The sequence below is a fragment of the Cetorhinus maximus genome, chromosome 9, assembly GCF_964194155.1.
Source record: "Cetorhinus maximus chromosome 9, sCetMax3.hap1.1, whole genome shotgun sequence".
In the NCBI taxonomy this organism is placed as follows: domain Eukaryota; kingdom Metazoa; phylum Chordata; class Chondrichthyes; order Lamniformes; family Cetorhinidae; genus Cetorhinus; species Cetorhinus maximus.
This window is the reverse complement of record NC_135887.1, coordinates 74,065,389-74,087,629: the sequence shown is the minus strand read 5'-3', so window position 1 is coordinate 74,087,629 and position 22,241 is coordinate 74,065,389. Positions and strand designations below refer to the sequence as shown.

The window sequence follows — 22,241 nt, the reverse complement described above, 5'->3', positions numbered from 1 at the left end:
CCATCCTTCATCAGGGTGACCTCTTCTCCTTTTTGCCTATCTCTTCTAAGAGTTAAGTATCCTGGAATATTTAGTTCCCAGCCTTGGTCACTTTGCAACTACATGTACGTATTGGCTATTAAATTAAACCTGTTAATTTCTGTATTATAAGTTGATGTACTTTGTTGTGAATGCTCCATGCATTCAGATATAGTGCCTTCAGCTTTGGCCTTTTTCTAATTTTCCCTGATGCCACCTTAGTCACTAAAGTCCTATTACAACATTGTTACTCTCATTGTCACTTCCTGACCCACTCTGCTTAAATTTACCTAAAACACTGCTCTGCTACAGAGCCTTGACATTTCCCTTGCTGCTTTTGCATCTACCGTTTCCGGAATCCTCCCACCCCTCCATTATTAGCTTAAAGCCCTGTCAACTGCCCTGCTTATTCGATTCACCAGGGCAATTTCAACCTTGCTCCTAAGTTGCTGAGCCTTCATAGTAAGGCGATATCTAGTATGCACCCGTAACTTCAACTAAATCCATCAGCAGCAAGAGCTCCTTTGTAGGAACTTGTCAAATCAAACTTCACCACCACTCCCTGAAGTACTGATTCAGCAACTCCCAGAAATTGGAATTCCTGGTGAGGCCGTTTGAAAGGTGGGGTAAATCCATGGTGCAACTAAATGAATTTGATGGTTGTTGGGAACGCATAAAGACTTTGATAAATCAGACTATAACAATCAGAAATAACAGCCCTGAAATACCATGGGAATTCTCAAAGTTTCCTGTTGCAACTCAGGAAAGGGCCTGAAAACAGCTGAAACTCCAAAAATACTCAATATATCCCATCCCTCAACACCCCTGCTCCTTTCAAATCCTACTCACTGTTGCCAAAGCACTAGAATCCTCTCTATTATTACTAAAATTATTAAATTTCCATCCTCTCCTATTTAAGTACTTCTTCATACCTTCAATTTGCCAGCAATCTGAATCATTCACCTCTGGATTTTGGACTTTAAAAAGTTAATGCACGAAATTCATTACATAACTGAGCAAATGTACAATCAAAATAAATCAATGGATGTACAAGCTGTGAAAAAATTGATATAATTATTGAAAACTGAAAGATACCACTTACACTCCAAATAATACTTTGCAATAAAATAACAATTTCAATTATTTAATTAACCTAGATTAGTGCATTCAACAAGATATCGTACTTTACATGGTGTCAGACAGCATATCCTACTATGTCCACTATGAACATCACGAGCTCTGCCTGCAATATTATAAAAGAGCAATCCCTAATATACAATTTCATCACAATTCCTGTAGTAAAGCAGTGTCATACATTTTATATGCAACTTTATCTTTGAATAGTTTAAAATATTCAAATTATTCATACATTTGAGATCAATGCAAATTTCTTCCTCCTAAGTGAACAATGTTAAATTTAAGTAACTCAAGTCATATGCCATTTTTAAAAAAAGCAAACTGAATTTTAAAAAAATCCACCATTTTCTCCCTCAATGACTATAAAATTAACTTTGTATCTGTAACTACCTTAATTAACATTTTTTACTTGAAAGCCTTTCAAAAGCCTGATCTTGAACTTGATATTTTGCCTCAGAACTATGAACCTCTAAGGTGGAGCAGCAGAGTTTACAATACGATCAATTTCCTAAAATACATCAGAATAATTGTTACCCCAACGACAAGAATGTTTCTTTTTAGTTTGCAACAGTATCTCTCTCTTAAACCTTTTTTAATAATATGAAAAGTAACTAAAGGGCAAAATCAAAAGCTTTATTCAAGTAAAGTTAATACTGATTTGTGCAGTAAAATGTAAAGAGAAAAAAAAAACAGCCGAGTACAGGGCCCTTCAAGCATGACAGAGATGCTGCTAATTACACACCTGTGGCTGCTTTTGTTCATCTTTAAATTCCAAAACAATCTATTTTCCTCAGCTGCAAAATCAAATTGTGCTTTTTGTATACAACAGTATTTCAGTCTGTCTGATTTTAAACATTATTTGAATACCAAAATGGATGATGAATTTGAGTAGATTCACAACTGAAGTTTCAAATGAAAAAGCTAATGGGGTGACACAATGAGATTGGAAATTTATCTAGGGCGGTATCTCAAAACAGACAATAGGGTCTTGGCAGCCCGGTTCTACATTCTGTCCGCTTTCCTTCTCCAATGACTTCAATTGAAAAGAAAATCAGGTGTAAAGCAGACTGCCAATGCATTATCACCCATTTTACACTAGCATGCACAACAAATTTTTTCCCCCAGTATGCTCTTCACTAATTAAAGATCTGTTCATGGAACTAGAGAGGAGGATTTCATCCAAAAAAAATGTGAAACTTCTATTTTAGGAAAACGTTTCCTCATGGAAATTTCGGAAATGTTTCTGATTGACAGGACAACTGGCTATTCAGGAGGATGGTATTCGCAGGCCCAGCCCCTCCTACCACTCTTTTCAGAAATGCAATCATTAATGACCGAACTCTTAGTTTAAATTTAAAATATTATTAAAGCAATCTTGTATAGAATTAATGGTCCAGAGAGGCAGAGATACTACAAATGGAATCTTTATATTTATATGCTGTGGTACTTATCCAAGAGAAGCAGCATTTGCTTATTTTTCACAAGCCAATCAAAAAGCATTTTTCTCCACAAAGACCTCGTACAAACTAGAGTTGACAGGTGCAGGACTTTCCTTCTCACCATTAATGCTGCCATACTTGAGCCCTTCCCACTAGCTTCAGCCTTGCCTCAGTGATAGCGTGTTAACCTCTGTCAGAAGATCCTGAGTTCAAGTCTGACTTCAGAGACTTGTGCATATAACCTACGTTGATAATCTAATGCAGTACTAAGGACTGCTGGCAGTCTTTCAGAGGAGGCATTAAACCAAGGCACCCTCAGATGAGCGCAAAGGATTTCTTGGGCTATTTGAAGAAAGCAGGGATATTCCTCTGGAAGAGTGGCCAACATTTGTCCCTCACCAATATCCATGGAAGATTAACTAGAACAAAAACAGAATTACCTGGAAAAACTCAGCAGGTCTGGCAGCATCGGCGCAGAAGGAAAGAGTTGACGTTTTGAGTCCTCATGACCCTTCCGCAGAACTGAGTAAAGTTAGGAGAGGGGTGAAATATAAGCTGGTTTAAGGTGGGTGGGGGGCGGGGGGGGAGAGAGAGAGAGAGAGAAGTTGGGGGTGGGGTGGTTGTAGGGACAAGCAAGCAGTGATAGGAGCAGATAAGATTAACTAGTTTTATTTGAAAACAAAAACTTCTGACAATATAGGAAACAGAAGAATAAAACTTACCAAATCAGAAAAAGTTGTAAAACAAAATTTTTGATTAAAAACATTGCAACAGATGAGTTATAAAATCTAATTCTATCAAATGGGTTGATCAAAACTATCAAAGTCTTGTAGATTAATCCACAGAAGTGGCCAAGTCAGATACCAACATGAAATGTGTCCTAACTTCCAATAGAGGGAGTTCTAACAGTTCTAAGCACAGTGGAATCACAGACCCAGCTTCCATTGCTAGCAGAGAGCCTTCTAGGCTAGTGATACCTCTTACTTATTTCAAACAGGAAGTGAGCCAACAGCCAGCAACATCAGACTCTGGTATTATGATTATTGATAGAAACACATATGGTTGTGTTTGCTTCCACACCCCACATCCTCTCCAAAAATTAATACATTATTTTAAAAGATGTTTTCTTGGGGTTCAGCCCCTGAAGACTGAAGTCTTCATCAATTATTTTGTTTCCAAAATAATTTGCAAACTGCAAATCTAAATATTGAACAAATGTTATCCCCATAAAAGAAAGGAGCTGTAACTCAGGTTTTTGTTCATAGAAGTGAAATAGCACCAACATGAGGCTTCCCTCCTCCTCCTCCCAGCTAAATCCCCAGAAACAGTTTAAGCAACAGATTTAAAATGCATCTCTCTTCGTTTTTTGGAAAATGCCACCTAAATTAACCACATCAAATTGATAACAGCTTGAGCTGAAGCTTTTTGAGAAAAAGCCAGTCACAGCAAACATGAACAAAATAGGACCATCATTGTAAATAATTGTTTGAAATCTACTCTTTGACCCATGATCTGGGCAGATAGTCAATTACCTTACAAAAAGTACAGACAAAAGGATTTGTTTATTTTTAAACAGATTAAGGGAAGAAATATTTTCCCATATTCTGGTTTTCTTGTCCTATATTACACTGTCTTGAGCCAACAAGGCCTCTGCAAGAGTGTTGAATTCCACCACCGGGATTACTCGTCACTTGATTCTTCATCTATTAGATTTTGGTCTTTTTCCACTAGATATCTCTTTGGGTTTAATGTACCTAGTCTCTCCAGTATGTGGACCTCATTCCTTTATGAACCAGAATTTATCACTATTTTCCCAAGATGTAGATAAATGTAGTGAGACCCAGGGTTGCACAGAGAATCTCTGCTACTTACTAGAATACGTTGTTTGTCTCCTTGTGATCACCTTGTCTTCAGTAGGCAGAAGAATACACATGTTTTAACCAGGCTATAACCTATGTTAATCCAACTATAAAATAGTAGACAATGTTACTGAATGTTTAAAAAGTTAAATGAGCGATAACCAGTTCAAATAGTCATTATAAACTTCACTAATGTCCTAGAAACGCCAAAAGGAACAAGATGATTTTCCTGTATTAACCCTCAGGGTAAAACTGCACCTCGATACATGGTTGGTCATTTCTTGCATGTCTTTCTGATTAGCCTTAAATAGAGTGCAACTTTTATGCAATACAGCCAAGACAAAATCCCAAAATAAAAAGAATTAAAAATTATTTTCCTCAACTAGATTTAGATGAACAAAAATTCACAGGATTCAAAACAGCATTTGCCCCACAAATACAGCTGCCAAATATACTGTAAACAGCCCTACATGATACCTTGCAAGAAATTGCTGCATTTAACTCTTTTATACTTTCTTTTGCCTATATGCAATTTACCTCACTTACAACTGTGGGAACATGCATGTTTAATCAAGTGTTCAGTTTCAACTCTAAATGATATGCAAGATAGGTCCCCATCCCATGACAGTGGCCATCTCAGTACAAGAGTAATTCAATTCACAATGATCAGGTACCAAGCAGGTAAACCTGTATACCATGCTTTTAACACATCAGGCCATAACTTCTGGAACTTGTAAAAGTGCCTAGCTGTAACTGATGCATGCCATGTGTTTTGTGTCCAGCTGGAAATAATCCAAACGCAATCATTTAACAGAAATGCCTATCTTTTGTCATAGCCCCACTTTCTGAGAAAGTACTTGTCCTTGAGCATCACTTTCCAGTTAGGAATGCATGTTATGAATGATAGGAACAAATTTGCAACACTAATGCCGCTCTAATGTACTGCAACTGAAACAGTTATAATAGAAACGGCTGTATTTAAAAACACAGCTGGAGATGACACACTGGTAAAATCTAATAATACCTAGCTATAAAATTCAAAATGAGTGAAATATACCTCATTTACTCACTCACTTTTAACCCATCTCAGCAATTTCTAACCCATCTCAGCAATTTCCAATCATTTACCTGCAGAAATAACTACCAGAATTTCTGTACATGCTCAGAGTTGTGAATGGCAGGAAACATAATACATACAGCCAACAGAACACCTTTCACTTTCAAAATGAGCTAAATGCTCATGTACAAGACCACAGGTGAAGACAGCTTTTCAGCCATTTTATTTCATCCTATGCTATTTTTCCAGTTGATCCAGAAAAACAAGAAGTTTTCCCTTTTACAGCACGAGGGCATTTTTTCTATTTGTTCATGAGATTTGGGCACCACTGGCAAGGTTATTGTACATCTCTAGTTGCCCCTGAAAAAAAGATGGTGGCGAGCTGCCTTCTTGAACTGCTGCAGTCCATGTGCTGCTGGTATACCTATAGTGCTGTTAGGAAGGGAGTGTGTGGTTTGGAGTGGAGCTTGGTGGTGTTTCAAAATGCCTGCTGCCCTTGCTCTTCTAGTTGGGGGTCAACACAAATTTGGAAGGTGCCAAAGTCAAGTTGCTGCTGTGCATCTTGCATATGGTACACCACTGTGCACTGGTGATAGAGGGGGTGAATGTTTAAGATGGTGGATGAGGTCTAATCAAGTGGGCTTTGTCCTGGATAGTCTTGCGTTTCTTCAGTGTTGTTGGTGCTACACTCAGGGTAAGTGGGACGATTCAAGCACATTCCTGACACATGCCCTGGACAGGCAGAATTCCCAATCTTTGACCTCTTCTTGTATCCACAGTATTTATGTGGCATCAAGGAACCCTAGCAAAAATGTAATCAATGGGAATCAGGGGGAAAACTTTCCACTGGTTGGAGTCATACATAGCACAAAGGAAGATGGTTGTGGTTGTTGGAGGTCAATCACCTCACTCCCAGGGCATCACTGCAGGAGCTCCTCAGGGTAGTGTCCTAGGCTCAACCATCTTCAGCTGCTTCATCAGTGGCCTTCCCTCCATCATAAGATCAGATGCAGGAATGTTCACTGATGACAGCACAATGTTCTGCATTTGCGATTGCTCAGATATTGAAGTAGCCCATGTCCATGTGCAGCAAGACCTGGACAACATTTAGGCTTCGGTTGATAAATGGTAAGTTAGATTCATGGCACACTAGTGCCAGGCGGTGACCATCTCCAACAAGAGAGAACCTAACCACCTGCCCTTGACATTCAATAGCATTATCATTGCTGAATCCCCCATTATCTACATCCTGGGGGTTACCATTGACCAGAAACTGAACTGGACCAGCCATATAAATGTGTGGCTACAAGAGCAGGTGAGAGGCCGTGAATTCAGAAATGAGTTATTCGCACCTGACTCCCCAAAGCCTGTCCTCCATCTGCAAGGCACAAGTCTGGAGTGTGATAGAATGCCCTCCACTTACCTGGATGAGTGCAGCTTCAACACCATACAGGACAAAGCAGCCCGCTTGATTGGCAACCCATCCACCAACTTCAATATTCACTCCCTCCACCACCGGCACACAGTAGCAGCAGTGTGTGCCATATACAAGATGCACTGCAGGAACATACCAAGGCTCTTTCAACTACACCTGCCAAACCCACGACCTCTACCACCTAGAAGGACAAAGACAACAGACGCATGGGAACTCCACCACCTGCAAGCTCCCCTCCAAGCCACTCACCCTCCTGACTTGGAACTATATCGCTGTTCCTCCACCGTCACTGGGTCAAAATCCTGGAATTCCCTTCCTAACAGCATAATGGGTGTACCTACCCATACTGCAGCTCACCACCTTCTCAGGGGTAATTAGGAATGGGCCTAGTTAGCAATGCCCATATTCCATGAAAGAATTAAAATAAAATATGGCTGGTCAAGTTAAGTGCCTAGTCATTGGTGACTACCAGGATGCTGATGGTGGGAAAATTCAGCAATGGTAATGCAAAGGGGAGGTGGTCACATTCTCACTTGTTGGAGATGGTCATTGCCTGGTACTTGTAGCAGAAATGTTATATGCCACTTATATGCCCAAATCTGAATGTTGTCCAGGTCTTGCTGCTTGCAGGCACAGATGGTTTTGGTATCTGAGGAGTTACGAATGGAATTGAACACAGATTATATCCATTTCTGACTTTATGGTTGAGGGAAGGTCATTGATGAAGCAGCTGAAGATGGCTGGGCCTAGGGCACTGCCCTGAGGAATGCTTGCAGCAATATGCTGGGGCTGAGATGACTGGCCTCCAACAATCTCAACCACCTTCCTTTGGGATAGGTATGACTCCAGTGAGTGGAGGGGAGAGCTTTTCCCTTGATTTCCATTTACTTTAATTTGACTTGGGCTCCTTGAGCCATACTTAATCAAATGCTGCTTTGATGTCAAGGGCAGTTACTCTCACCTCACCTCTAGAATTCCACTCTTTTGTCCATTTTGGACAAGGCTGTAATAACTGGGCATCACTGAGCAGGATACTGATGACAAAGAGCTGCTTGGTAGCAATGTTGGTGACACCTTCCATTTATGGGACGGTAATTGTCCAGATTGGAGTTGTCCTTTTTGTGGACAAGGTCTACTCAGGCAAATTTCCAATTTGGCAGGTAGACACCATTGCTCCAACTGTCCTGGAATAGCTTGGTTAGAGGCATTTCCAGTTCTGTCTATAGGATGCTCCTTCCATTGTTGCATGCAAGTCCTCTGTTGTAGTTTCGCCAGGTTGGCACCTTATTTTTAGATTTGCTGGGTGCTGCTCCTGGCATGTTCTCCTACACTCTTCATTGGAACCAGGGTTGGTGCCCTGGCTTGATTGTAATGGTAGAATGAGGGATATGCCAGGCCACAAGGTGTTGATTGTGGTTGAATACATATCTGTTCCTACTGATGGCCCACAACGCCACATAGATGCCCAGCCTAGACCTGCTGGATCTGTTCTGAATCTACCCCATTTAGCAGAGTGGTAGAGCCATACAACTTTATGGAGGGTACCCTCAGCGTGAAGGCAGGATTTCGTCTCCACAAGGATTATACGATTGTCATTCCTATCACTACCGTCATGGACAGATACATCTGCAACAAGTAGATTGGCGAGATTGAGTTCAAGGAGATTTTTTCCTCATGTTGGTTTTCTCATCACCTGATGCAGGCCCAGACCAGCAGTTACATCCTTCAGCCAGCAGCTGTGCTACCGAGCAGCTCTTGGTGATGGATTTTGAAGTGCCTACCCAAAAATACATCTGGTATCTTGAGGTTTGCCAAGGTCCACAGTGCTGTGGGTCTGGAGTCACATGTAGGCCACACCAGGTAAGGATGGTAGATTTCCTTCCTTAAAAGGGCAATAGTGATCCAGGTGGGTTTTTATGTCGCATCGGTAGTTTCAGAGTCACCGTTACTTCAACTAATTTTTGATTCCAGGTTAATTTGAATTTAAATTCCCTAGCTGCCAAACCCATGTCGCCAGAGCATTATGTCAGGTCTTTGGGTTACCAGTCCTGTATCATAATTAATATGCCATTCTTGACTTTTGTATAAAATCAAAAATCTTAAAGATTTAATGAAGAATGTAAATTCATTCTTAATATGATTAAAACACCCATTTTCAAATAAATCAGGACATAACAGTGCATTTCATTTCTGTCTTTCCATTAAAACTCTTTATTCAGTGAACAATAACTAAATAACTTGCTCTAACCGCATCAAATTTTGGATTAAGTGAAACTTAGTTCAAAAAATTCATTTAAGTGAAATGTAGCTGCATTTTTGCACTCTGATTTATAGAACAAAGGCTGTACAATTCTGTGCTATAAAATTCAATTAAATCATGGCTAGTGGTCAAGGTAGATCCAACTGGTTTGAGTGTTACTGCTAGATGTTGTTAAATTAATTTTACTAGATGTGTCATTATTCTCATCAATTTTCTCCCCTTCCCTGAAATACTCCTTTCTGGTGTATGGTTTCAGAGACACCGTTTAGACTATTACTTTGCATTCGTGGCTATTATTCAAATACGAGCTGTGACATGAGCATTTAAGCTATTTGAACATGGTTTCGAAGAAGAATCACGATGTTACAAAGAAAAACACAGCCTTCGTCCAAAACCATTAAGATATGGAGTCAAGAGGATTCCTCAATTTCATAAAATAAAGATGCTTTAAGTATCAGCAACAGGTATTTCCTTCCCCGCTGAAAACCATTAGGGAAAGGTCTAGGTATGCAGTCAATACTGTAAACTATGCTTTGGATTTGAGCAGCAAAAAGAGCTATGGGATTCTTTCTTCAATCGTCATAGCCCAATTTCTATCTTCAGAAATAGGTGCTAACTAAAAATGGCAGCTTGCTGTATATGCTGCAAAGACTGTCTTTGAATGCACTCAACCACAGCTATTTGATACTCTACATAATGCATGCATATTGTTATGATCCCAGCTGATGTTATGATGTTACTACTGGACAAGCCAGGTCCCAGGGTGGAACCCACCTTGATAGATCCTAACTTTTATTTGTTTGTTTAGAAACGTGGAGAGTGGCTCCTGAACAGAGTCACCAGAGTCATCTGATGAACTTCTAACTAAAGAATAAAACATTTATTAAACATGAAAAGACTAACCATATTACAATACTCCTTCACCCACAACTTTACCTTTACAGCCGTGTACAGATTTGTAAGTATAACACAAGGTACAAAAGCTATCTTATACTCTAATGTTGACAGTAAGTACACAGTCCATGTAAACCAATAGGTGACCTGTGGTCAGACACACCACGCTCTGAAACCAAGTAAGAGATGCCACCCCAAACAGATCCTATGGATCTCTCATCAACTCCCCCCAAACGCTTGTCACACCATGAAACAACCGGTCTCACTTGAACTCCATCTTTCCAACCTCCACTCTCAAAGAACCTGCTTTGGAAGCTTCTCCCAATTGACACTCTCTTATGGACGCCTTCGACAAAGGTCCAGCTCCAGGGTTTCAAATTTTTCTTCCGGTGCTCCTCTCCCCTGGATCGCTATGTGCATTCAAGCTTTGCCTTCCAAGCACTCTCTCAAATGCTCAGCCATGCCAACAGAACATCACTGCTTCACGTGCCCATTGTAAGGAGTCACCAACCTTTCGGCTGTCTCCTCGAATCTTGTGGTTTCTAGCAAGCCTAATTTGCCTTGAGTCTGCTTCCCTCAGCTTTCTGTTCCTAAACATAAGTCTTGTTTTCACTTCCACTGAACAGTGTCTTGTTCCAGATTCCTGTCCATGTCCTTTGACTTAAAAGGCTTTTTGGGACCTTTCTCTTTTTCCTTTAGGACCTGCTCCCTGCAGTTCCCTCACCCAGCAGACTGCTGACAACTTGATATGCCCCTTGAGATCTAGAACTCACTCAACATTCACTGTTATTTTAACTTTAGAGCAACTCATCTGATTCTTAGACTTATTTTCCTCAGCAATCTGCTGTATGTCCAGCTAGCTAGAGACTTAAACTGCCTCCTCCACCTGAGAACATAATCACTAACTGAACTCAAACTGCTTTCGGTTCCTGTGTCAGTGGGACCCTCTCTCTGGACCCCTGTTGCTAGGCAACAGAAGATTTTTCCTACCTTGTGTTTGCTTTAACTTCCCTTCAACTGTCATAAAACCTTATTAAAAAGTAGGCATCTTTTAAAGTGAAACTAAAACTTAAGTTCCCCCCTTTCTTGACACACAAATACAGAAATACTTAAACTATCTCTAGTTCCTAACAATATATGCTAATAACAATGTGTATAAACAATTATTTACATAGCTCAGTGGAAGATTTTTCCCAGACTAGAAAAACTCTAAGTTTATATTGTAATTTCAATAAATGCTTCACACAACAATTGATGGGCATGTACCTAAAGTAATATGCACTGATATATGCATGATGTAGAGGAATCATCTAAAGAAGAACGGATACCACAAATGTTATATTGGAGATATCATCTCTCAAAGTAGATATATATTAGCATCCCCAAAATGTTTACAACTTCACAATATCAGGAATATTAAATTAAGCAAGATGGCAGCATTATGCAATCAGTAGAGCGTTAAACCCTCTAGCCTTGGCGTTATTTTTGTAGGATCGGAATCCCCTCCAACTGGGAAATTTACAGAATATAACTTGAAACCCAAGGACATGTTTTGACCCCATGATCGGAACTATAAATTACAAAAGCCAAGCTGCAGTCAGCAGTACAGGGCTGGGCAGCAAGGGGTTAATTCAGACATTTAGTTAAAAAAAAAGTTTTGGGCATTGATTCACTACTATCAGGGAACATGGTACCAGGGAAATGCCGTTACCTGCCATTGACTCATGCAGTCAAGAAGTACGATTACCCAATATAATGGCATAAAGGACATATCATCAATACAATACACTCAAGGAATTATGCAACTAAGGTCTGCACCACAGACAATAGTACTGGAAATAGGGTCATTCAAACCCTCATTGGAGTCAGGGTGATATTAATGTGTCACCTCAAACAGCAGGAGAATTGCTCATACAATGAGAACTGATAATATTTGTCTGGATGCATCTTCCATGAAAAACCCCGTATTGTTTCAACTAGCAGGAGCTGATGACTTTTGTCTGGATTTTGCGTGGAACCAACTAAATGGATATTGGAACAACAGGAAATATGTTTGACATCTCTGAGTTAAATTATTATAAAATAAGAGCACATCTGAGAATCTGGGTTGTGGTTGGAAGAAGGATAAGGGCTGGTCACCCTTGACTCAGGCCTACATTCAACACCGGCCAGACCAGCCATGTTGGGGGTCGTAACTTTCAGTCAAAGCGTAGCGATATTGATCTGAGAGTTTTGTGAAGGTTTGGGGCAAGGATTTGGTGTTTTTTGTTGGTAATTGGTAACTTGTTTCAGCCATAACTTGGCAATATTGGTCTGAGGGTTTTTTTTTTAAGGTTTCAGGATAAGACATGGTGTTTTGCCTTTTTTTTTGTAAGTTTAAATCGAGTCGCAGGGACTCCGTGTGGAGTTAGCATTTTTGTAAGTTTAAGCCCAAGTCGTGGTGACTTCGTGTCGGGTACTGGGGACGGGTTGTTTTAATTTTTGGGGTTTTGTGCTGTGGGGTTGTGGGTGATTCAATAAAGCCATTGTGAATTGTAAGAAACTGGTTCCGATGGTCATTCTGTTCAAGCCATATGAATCTGTTGTTACGAACTTGGGGAGGCTCTCTAAGGGAAAAGGGGAACCCCAACAATTTTAAGCACTCTGCACAATGCAACCAACTACTTACATATTGAAGTGAGTTAGAGAGCACAGTAGAAAGCAAATGTTGTTTCAGATACACTCGGAGCACACAGTTTAAGAGTCATTTCATTTTCAGATTTTGCATCAGGGTTTGAATCAAATCCAGGAACATTAAACGTCTATCTCCACATTCTGCAAGAATCTTAGATTAAATGAGTTTGGCTAGACAATCCAGAACCCACTGTATTGGGCCCATAGCACAAGATTGTTCATTATTTGGCATAAACTGGCATTCTGCCCTAAAAACACTAGGATAGCTAGTGTGCAAGATGGAAAAAATTGCACAGGTTAATTAACAGCTGTTCCTCTGAAATTGGTATTGAGGTACACTGCCAACGTTGAATAGATTGCATTTGGTATTATAGCTGAGTGTGTGTGCCAGATGCTGGCAACAGGGGCTAGGTTTTTGCTACTGAGGCGGTAGTTCAAGTCAGGAAGTTTCCCGACATGGCACACCCATCTCAATATAAAAGACTGCGCCACATAGGATTTTTGCTGGAGGGGTGGTGGTGGGAGGGGGAAAGGGGCATAATTGAGTTGGGCGGCTACGGAGGCAGGCGAGTGCAGGTTAGAATGTCTGCCTTGGTTCTCCGACTTCATCCCAATTTTATGAAAGGCTGTTGGGCTTTCCAACCCTTGCCCACCCACACCCTCATAGCACTTCATGCTCCCCATGCCACCTCCATAGCCACTCACCCAGTATCTACAATAGGCAGACTTCAGGAGCCATGTGGAAATGAAAAAAAAAATTAAACTTGTAACAATCTAATAGAATTCTCACTTACACACACTTGAAACTTTAAAAAAAAATCTCATTTGTGAAATCCAAAGGTTTTAAACCCCCTCAAATAGACAATCTGTTATAAAAACAAACTTCTATTCAACTGTCAATCAAACATGAACCCACCCACCCCTACTGATTTGAGTGCTTTCAGAGATTTTGAAACTCAACTAAACATGCCTAATGGGCTCAGCTGTAATAACAGCTGCTGGGAAATGTCAACAATGAATTCTATTGAAACCGCAGGATCAGATAGCAATTTTTTCCAAGCTACACCATATGGCCCAATAATCAATGCACTCCAACAACACTTTTTTTTAAATTCTGACAGCTTCACCCTAGTTTTCTTTTGTTTTTAAAGGGCTGGGGATTTAAATAACTTCAGATTTATGAGAATCACAAAGCTGATTTAATACTTGTCAGAATTACTTGAATTTTGAATTAATGGAGATGACTTCAAGAGTCTCCTCCGTCAATTCATGACTCCCACACTGCAGGTCAAGGCCCTTGCAACAGCAAAAATGGGGTCTGTTTGAACTCAGCACTGATTTCAAATGGCCCTGCTGAGTTCAGTTTGAGATTCATGCCCCAACACCCCTTTCCCCAACCAATAAAAATGGGATCTGTTGGAAACAGGGATGGGGCATCTGCACCCAGGTCCCACCCACCAAATTCCAGCCCCAGGTGTCTAAAACAGGAAGAGTTCTAATGACTAGATTTTATAGTTAATTTGCTGAGTGCCAGCATTTACTAAAAAGTTTAGATCTATATTTGCCCCTAACCTGAGCACATTCCTATTGCATTCTGGTTAGGCTTCATGATTTATACGTTAAATTGCTTTCCTTTCAGTAGATTGATTCCATATTACAAATCTTAGCAACTCAAAGCCTTGGCAATCAGCAAAAGGTGCTATTTTCATGCTTCCTTTCTGTCAGTGCTTAATACAGACAGAACATGGCAGATGGTGAATATCAACTAGATTACAATAGAGACAACACTTCCAAACACAAACTTTCCAAACACAAAATTCAAGTACTTCTGACAGGTATTTTATCAGCTTTGTGATTCTCATAAATTTGAAAATTCAAGTCATCTCCAAATTTGTGAACTGAACCATGGACAGTGTTATCAAATTATAGTAGAACTAGCTGTTTCAACTGAAGGTACAGAAAATTTGGATTTATTTTAAAGTACTAGCCAGGACCAGCAGCTAAGGCACCAAAGCATACACAAACAGTTGCAGCCTTACATGAAAGCTATAAACTTGTACAATGGGCTCAGCTGTAAATTTGCAATTAGGAGATGGGAGACACACGGGCGGGGACACGGGATAACTCAATCAAGAAATGGGGAAGGCCATTTCGCACCGTCTGATAGCTATCTTCAAAAAAGACAATGCCCAGTCTCTGCACTGTAATTACTGTACAGGAACACAATTATCAGCCCACCGGGGTGGGGGTCATTGTGCTGTGGCCTTTGTCTAATGAATACCATTAAGTTGTAACTGATAGTATGAGATATATAAACTCTGCTCATTTGAAACCTCGGTGGAGAAGCACCTGGATTGCCCAGTGTTTGCTCCCCGCATGCGTAATAAAGGAACCACTTGAATATTGCATCTGGACTCCGAGTGTTGAAATTTTGTACCAGAGTATTCCTCAGACCTTTCACAACGAAACAAGATCCAAATATGTGTTTTCCCCCTCTGCCAAAGTCCACCCACTTCATTATCCCACATACTACCGTGCAGAAAATTAGACAACAAATTATAATTGTTGTATTGAACAAGAGTGAAATACACCTTTCATAGATGCATTCAAAAACATTACAGAACATACTCCAAGTACCATTAAAACATTTTGTATCACATTTTAGAACAGTATGTACTAAACACTTGGAGCAGATGCACAATTCATGTAATTGTAATTTCTAATATTGCATTTAAAAAAGGATTTTGTATGAGTAATAGCATGTTTAATTGACCAAATCAATTATTTATGACTTGCAGCTATTTCATTTTCATATCAATATATTTTAGGTATTAAAATGTACCCCTCAAAATTTTACTAACAATCAAGTTTTGAACAGTAAACTAACTGGAGTTTTACCATCATTTCCCAATGCTAAAATTACACCAAGCAAATTCAGCAGTTAATTAAAAATATACTTCCTGTTGAAATCAACTACTAATTAGAAAATAATATTTCCAGCAAGAGGCTGATGCCTTACCACACACCTCCTCCCCACCACCCGGCTCCAAAATAATGAAACATTTCAATTTTTGTGGCAGGGAAAATTTCCAGTTAAGTTCTGACAATGCTGCATAATTAATTCACTCAAAACACACTTTTCACATTGAAGTTATAATTTCTCATGTAGGTGGGATCTTCCTCTTTAACTGTACAATACTTCTGAATGGATGGTTACAGTTTAAACAAATCAATTTTGTAGCAGATGATTGATTTGATTGATCATATTTTTACAAGTATAAGAACTCATTGACTAATAAAAACCTTTGATAAATCAGACTCAAGCCCTTAATGTTTTAAAGGATAGATTAATAAACTCATTGGTCAATGTGCCACAAAATGGAATGGCAAAAATTGTTTATGCAGCAATTTTCATTTGTTATCAGCCGGTGTTATCGACATTAAAAGAACCTGGCTATTTCTGCAGAGTGGTGTGGAGAGAAAAAATTAATTTGTGGGATAGTAGTTCAGGGTCATTCTCTGTATATCGCCTGGAACTGGATTAAAAACATTTTTAAACTTCTTCAGCCTCAAACTCTAACATTGTACACAAAACTAAAAATCTAACTATTGCCTTATTTTAAAAAAAATATCATTTCATACCCTTCCCTTGAAATATTTATGCTCTGACTCTATGACTTCCCTGAGGTACTTTCCCAATAAGTCATTATGAGTGAATTTAAACAGTACGGTCAAGCTATTCAACCATTTAAGGGAAAAAATGGGCACCACTGTTTGTGCTAATCACGTGCTTACCAGACATCCATGCATGCAAATTGTACAGCTGGAGTCACTAGACACTAAACAGAAATGCTAGCTTATTTCCCCCTCCCAGTGTCAGGAATGCTGAGGCCAACTATCGCACCCCAATTTCTGCTCTGGCTGAGAGTGAGCTTGAGATCTTCCAGAACACTTCACCCCCCCTTCACTTCCTCTCTCCTCACCGTCCAAGGGCCCAAACACTCCTTTCAAGTGAAGCAGCATTTCACTTGCATTTCCCCTAACTTAGTCTACTGCATTCGTTGCTCCCAATGCGGTCTCCTCTACATTGGAGAGACCAAACGCAAACTGGGCGACCGTTTTGCAGAACACCTGCGGTCTGTCCACAAGAAAGACCCAAACCTCCCTGTCGCTTGCCATTTTAACACTCCACCCTGTTCTCTTGCCCACATGTCTGTCCTTGGCTTGCTGCATTGTTCCAGTGAAACCCAACGCAAACTGGAGGAACAGCACCTCATCTTCCGACTAGGCACTTTACAGCCTTCCGGGCTGAATATTGAATTCAACAACTTTAGATCTTAAACTCCCCCTCCCCCCATCCCCACCCCGTTTCTTCCCCGCCCCCCCTTTTTTTTCAATAATTTATATAGATTCTTCTTTCCCCACCTATTTCCATTATTTTTAAATCTAAAACTAAAACCTTGTTAGTCTTTTCCACCCCACCCCCACTAGAGCTGTACTTTGAGTGTCCTGTCTTCCATTCTTAATTAGCACTTTTCTTAGACAAATATCACCACCTTCAACACCTCTTTGATCCTTTTGTCTGTGACATCTTTTGATTATCTGCTCCTATCACTGCTTGCTTATCTTCACAATCACCACACCCTCAACTTCTCTCTTCCCCCCCCCCCCGCCCCCACCCGCCTTAAACCAGCTTATATTTCACCCCTCTCCTAACTATGCTTCAGTTCTGCCGAAGGGCCGTGAAGGCTCGAAACGTTAACTGATTTCTTCTCCACCGATGCTGCCAGACCTGCTGAGTTTTTCCAGGTAATTCTGTTTTTGTTTGAGATCTTTCAGGCCTATTATGGCTCACCAGAATATCACACTCTGTACTTACTGCTCAACAGGGGAATCTAACAACTATGTTTCTCTAAATCATTGTAACATTTATCGTGTTAAGATAATACAATTTCTTGCTATTTCCAAGATAATAACGCCTGAAAAACAAGAAACATCGTTCCTAACATATTAAAACAGAAAATGCTGGAAACACTTACCAGAACTGGCAGCATCTGTAGAGGGAGAGAAACAGAGTTAAAACTTCAGACCAATGGCCTTTTGTCAGAGATGGACAAGGTTAGAGATGCAACAAGTTTTAACCAAAGACAGAGGGAGGGAAAGGGGTGGTGGGGTGGGTTTGGAAGAGCCAAAGTGATAGTTGGAAGGCAGGCTTAAATAACAGAAGGTATGTTGGTGCAAGGCACAAGGAGATAGTAACAGGACAAGGATAGAATCAAAAGGTGCGTCTAGAGGAGGTGTAAATGAGAAAAGCAGAATCATCACCAACAGTTGCCATCCAAAAATAAGGCAGAAGGGGTCAGAGGTTATGATTTGAAATTGTTAGCCTCATCTCCTCCCCATTCCCATTCTGACTGCGCCCACTCCCACCTCAGCCTCCTATGCTTTTTCAATGAAGCTCAACATAAATTCAAGGAACAGCATCTCACATTTCTCAGACAACTTACAGCCTTCAAAACTAAAAATGTTGAGTTCAACAATTTCAGTTCAAAACATCTGGTCTCTTTTTATTAGACGCCAGCTGTTGGTGATGATTATGCTTTTCCCGTTAACATCTCCTCTAGACCTATCTTTTGTTTTTTTAATGATTCCATAACCCATATCTCTGTCTTATACCATCATCCTTTCTTCATTTAATTTTGCCTGCTTTCCACCCTATTACAGAGGTGCTCTTTTCTACTTGAAACCTGTACATGTCTAACTTTGTCCAGTTGAAAGGTCATAACCTGAAAGTTAACTGTTTCTCTCTCCACAGATGCTGCCAGGCCAGTTGATTATTTCCAGCATTTTGTTTTTATTTCAGATTTCTAGCATCTGCAATATTTTGTTTTTGTATCATTCTTAATGGTGACCTCAGTGAACCCATTTTTCCTGCTCTTTCCATTAAATGTATATGAGACTTAGAATACAATTAAGCTGAAACTATTTTCCTCACAGCACAGCTCATATTATACATACAAATCAACAGACAATTGTGAAAATAGAACCACCAGAGAATAATACCCCTGCAACACTTTCCATGAAAGTGACCATGAAAGTTACAAGATATTCTGTTATGACATGTATTTTATAGGTGGTCATCCCTGGCCTGATCCAAGGAAAACAGGTCTGGAATTTAACCATTTTGATGAAACGCTATATTCTCATCAGTTTTTGTGATAGTACTTTGCAAAGAACAGGTACTGGAACATCTGAGGATAACGATAGGCCCTTCAAGTACAGGATGCCGCCTCTAGAGGTCATTCACAATTGAAAGTTAATGGAGGCATGGATGAGAGGTGCCTTTGGAAGCAAGAGTCTATAACCAAAACAATTATCCATCTTTTCTCTTTACAGTTGACGACCTGCTGTTCACTTCCAGCACTTCGACTTTCTTCCATATTTCCAGCATTTGAAACCCTGCTTCTGCTGTAGTTTTGACCAAAAAGAGAATTTGATTGGAGAAAATAAGAACAGAGACCCGGGCCCCAATGACTGCAGCTGCCAAGCCGAAACCTGTCTTTTGATAAGCAGATTTCTTCAGAGCTCAAATCAAAATGATTAGAGGCCTGCATTACTTCAGGAGGGTCAAGCAATACCTGGGACCACTCTGTGGGACTTCAAATTCTCAGAAGGCTTATCATGAACATACTATTTCATTGAAGGAGGCTGTTTGATGGAGGCAATCATATGAAGAGGGGTTGCAGCAGCAGTTTGGTGCTGGAGAAATTTTCTGGCATCAACGTTAATTTGGCCTGAACGTGACTTTGATTAATGGCATATCTTAACTAGAGGTGTCAGCTGTGGCTCAGTTCATAGCACCCTCGCCTTTGAATCAGAGGGTTGTGGGTTCATGTCCCACTCCCGGAAAACCAAGAACTGTGATTATACTCGAAAGAGTTGCAATCTGTGACTGTTGATAACTCGAAAGAGTTTGAAACTCATTGACCACCCATATCTTAACTAGAGTGCTCTAGGGGAAAATAAACCTGACTTTCAAGACTGGTGTAGGTGATAAAAACTGCAACATAGAAAGAACCAAGTTAATCAAAGTTTTTGGTGCGAAAAAGAACTGGTGACAAAAGCTTGTGGTGGGAGGCGGGGGTGGGGTGCAGATGTAAAGGATTGAAAGGGTTATAGTGTGGATCCAGAATGAAAAATTGACTGCAGTGTTTGAGTGCAGCGTGGTTCCAGGAGATCATGTCACATATGTATTGCAGGATTGAAAAAGCTTAAAGGGGCAGTTTTTTATGATTCCACGTTTGGATGATGCCACTTTGCTTGTAGATGAACAAAAAGAATGGATCTCCCCTTTGATTTGGTGCCATTACAACACTTTCAATACTTCTGTCACTTTGTAAACTAGCTTATGTTTTGCATATTACTAAAACTATTGAACATTTTAACAACACATCATAGCCTGGGAGCTGTACACACACTTGGCTGACAAATGATTTAGCATACAGAATAGTCTGAGCAGCTTTAAAGAGGAATTCTTATTTTTTTTTAAAAGGCAACATACTATTGTCAACCATCTATCAAAATTGACCATTTCGCAAGATTAACAAAGTTGTAGCACTATCATCTCCAGGTGAATATATATTCCCTACACTGGCAATTTTTAAGAGGTTAGATAGAAGACTTTTTAAAAATCCTTTACATGGGAGGTCGCTGACAAGGCCAGCATTTGTTGCCCCTGACCTTAAGTCATTTCAGAGGGCAGTTAAGAGTCAGCCACATTGGTCTGGAGTCACATGTAGGCAACAACTGAAGATAGTTCCAGATTAACTAAATTCAAATTCCATCCGCTGCCGTGGTGGGGTTTGAACCCATGTCCTCAGAACATTAGCTGTGGTCTCTGGATTACTTGTCCAATCTACGCCACCATCTTCCCTAACATTCAAAGTTCACTATAAAACTCATGTTAATATTGAAAATGATTAGGTTATCAAAGCTATTCGAGAATTTCTGGGGAAAGTTGCACTGAACAATAACCTAGAAATTTATTGAAAGCTGACCAACAGCTTCAGAAAGATTGACAACCCTGAATATAAGTTTATGGCATTGGAACAAGTTTCTAACTCAAGCTGAGGTACACCCAACATTCCTTCACTAGTATTTGAGGAACTATGAAGATGGTGGAAGCAGAGCCTATCAACAATTTCAAAAGGAAATTGGATTGGAAATAAACTTGCAGGGTACAGGAACAGCAAAGGAATGGGACTGACTGGGAGTGCTCTACAGAAAACCAACATGAACTCAACGGGCTGAATAAGCTCCTTCTGTGCCGTTATGACCCGATGACTCTAAATAAATCAGTGTTTATAAAGACAAACACACCACTTTCCAAAGTAGCCCAAATTCCTTTGAAGAATTTGACACTTGAGAGTCAGGCAATATTCACCACAAGGAGGAGAGAAAGAGAAAACAAGCGAGCGAGCGTGCGTATGGGTGGTCGCAACCAAACCTAATCTGTGTTTACCTGATGTTCACACATTCAAAATTCTAGTAAGAATCCAATCATGATCAAGACCATTACTATTTTTACCCTCTTGCCACAGGGGCATTGAGGCCAACAATGATGGAGTCCTTGTCATTTCCCTGGCTAAGGTCAGCTAGCTCAACATAAGAATCGGAGATGTCTGGATGGGTAAATTCACTGAGCCACTGGAGAACAGTACCACTCATTTTCATAACTAAGCATTTTGTATTATAAGCTGTTTAAATAAAGTTCTTAATATTTTAATGCAGTATTCTGCCCCCAATGCTGTTGAAGGTGTATGGCTATACAATTTGACATTTTCCTAGACAATAAAAATTACACACCCTAAACAATTTCTATTGCCAATTTTGCAATTATTGCAATTACATTGAAGTAACAGCTATCTCAAATGACCTTTTTGAATATCTGTGCATTTTATCAATTATATTATAGAAATTATTGCATTAATCTCATGACTAAATGGCATTAGCTTAATGCTGGTAATATTTATTGGCACAGAAATCGTACACTATATTTTGCTTTCCATTAGGAGAACACACCATTGCTGGAAAATGATAATTTTAACTAGAAATTATAATATAACCACCAGCTTACTGTATGATTCTATAAATATCAGTCTAGAGTTTGCTGGGAAAATAATGGTGAGTTTATTACACATGCTGTTATTAGTGTGTAAATCATCCAAAAATGTGTGAAGAAGTCAACTGCAAATTGCCACAAAATTACTTGCAGAAACAGCAGCTCAACATCAACCCAACTTTGAATTTCAAGGAGTTACTGCATTTGCATACTAAATACAAAAGTTACAGTTGGTATATGACAGTGTAAGGGACCTTTCAATGATGAGATTTATGTTCTTGCAATAACATTCAAACTCTAGCTTGGAAAGCAGTAATAGAAACTGTGGAGTCTCATTCCTCCAGCCAG

At 39.9% G+C, this 22,241-nt stretch overlaps 1 protein-coding gene and 1 long non-coding RNA gene across 8 annotated transcripts in view; one reads left to right on the top strand and one right to left on the bottom strand.

Annotated features, from left to right (window-relative positions):
• The window catches only part of phf21aa (PHD finger protein 21Aa), a 332,304-nt gene that overhangs the window by 66,976 nt on the left and 243,087 nt on the right, over positions 1-22,241 (bottom strand). The window lies entirely within an intron of this gene.
• On the top strand, positions 10,122-20,153 carry LOC144684723 (uncharacterized). The gene is made up of 3 exons (XR_013577549.1): positions 10,122-10,163; positions 19,169-19,605; positions 19,781-20,153. It is a non-coding gene; the product is annotated as an uncharacterized LOC144684723 (long non-coding RNA).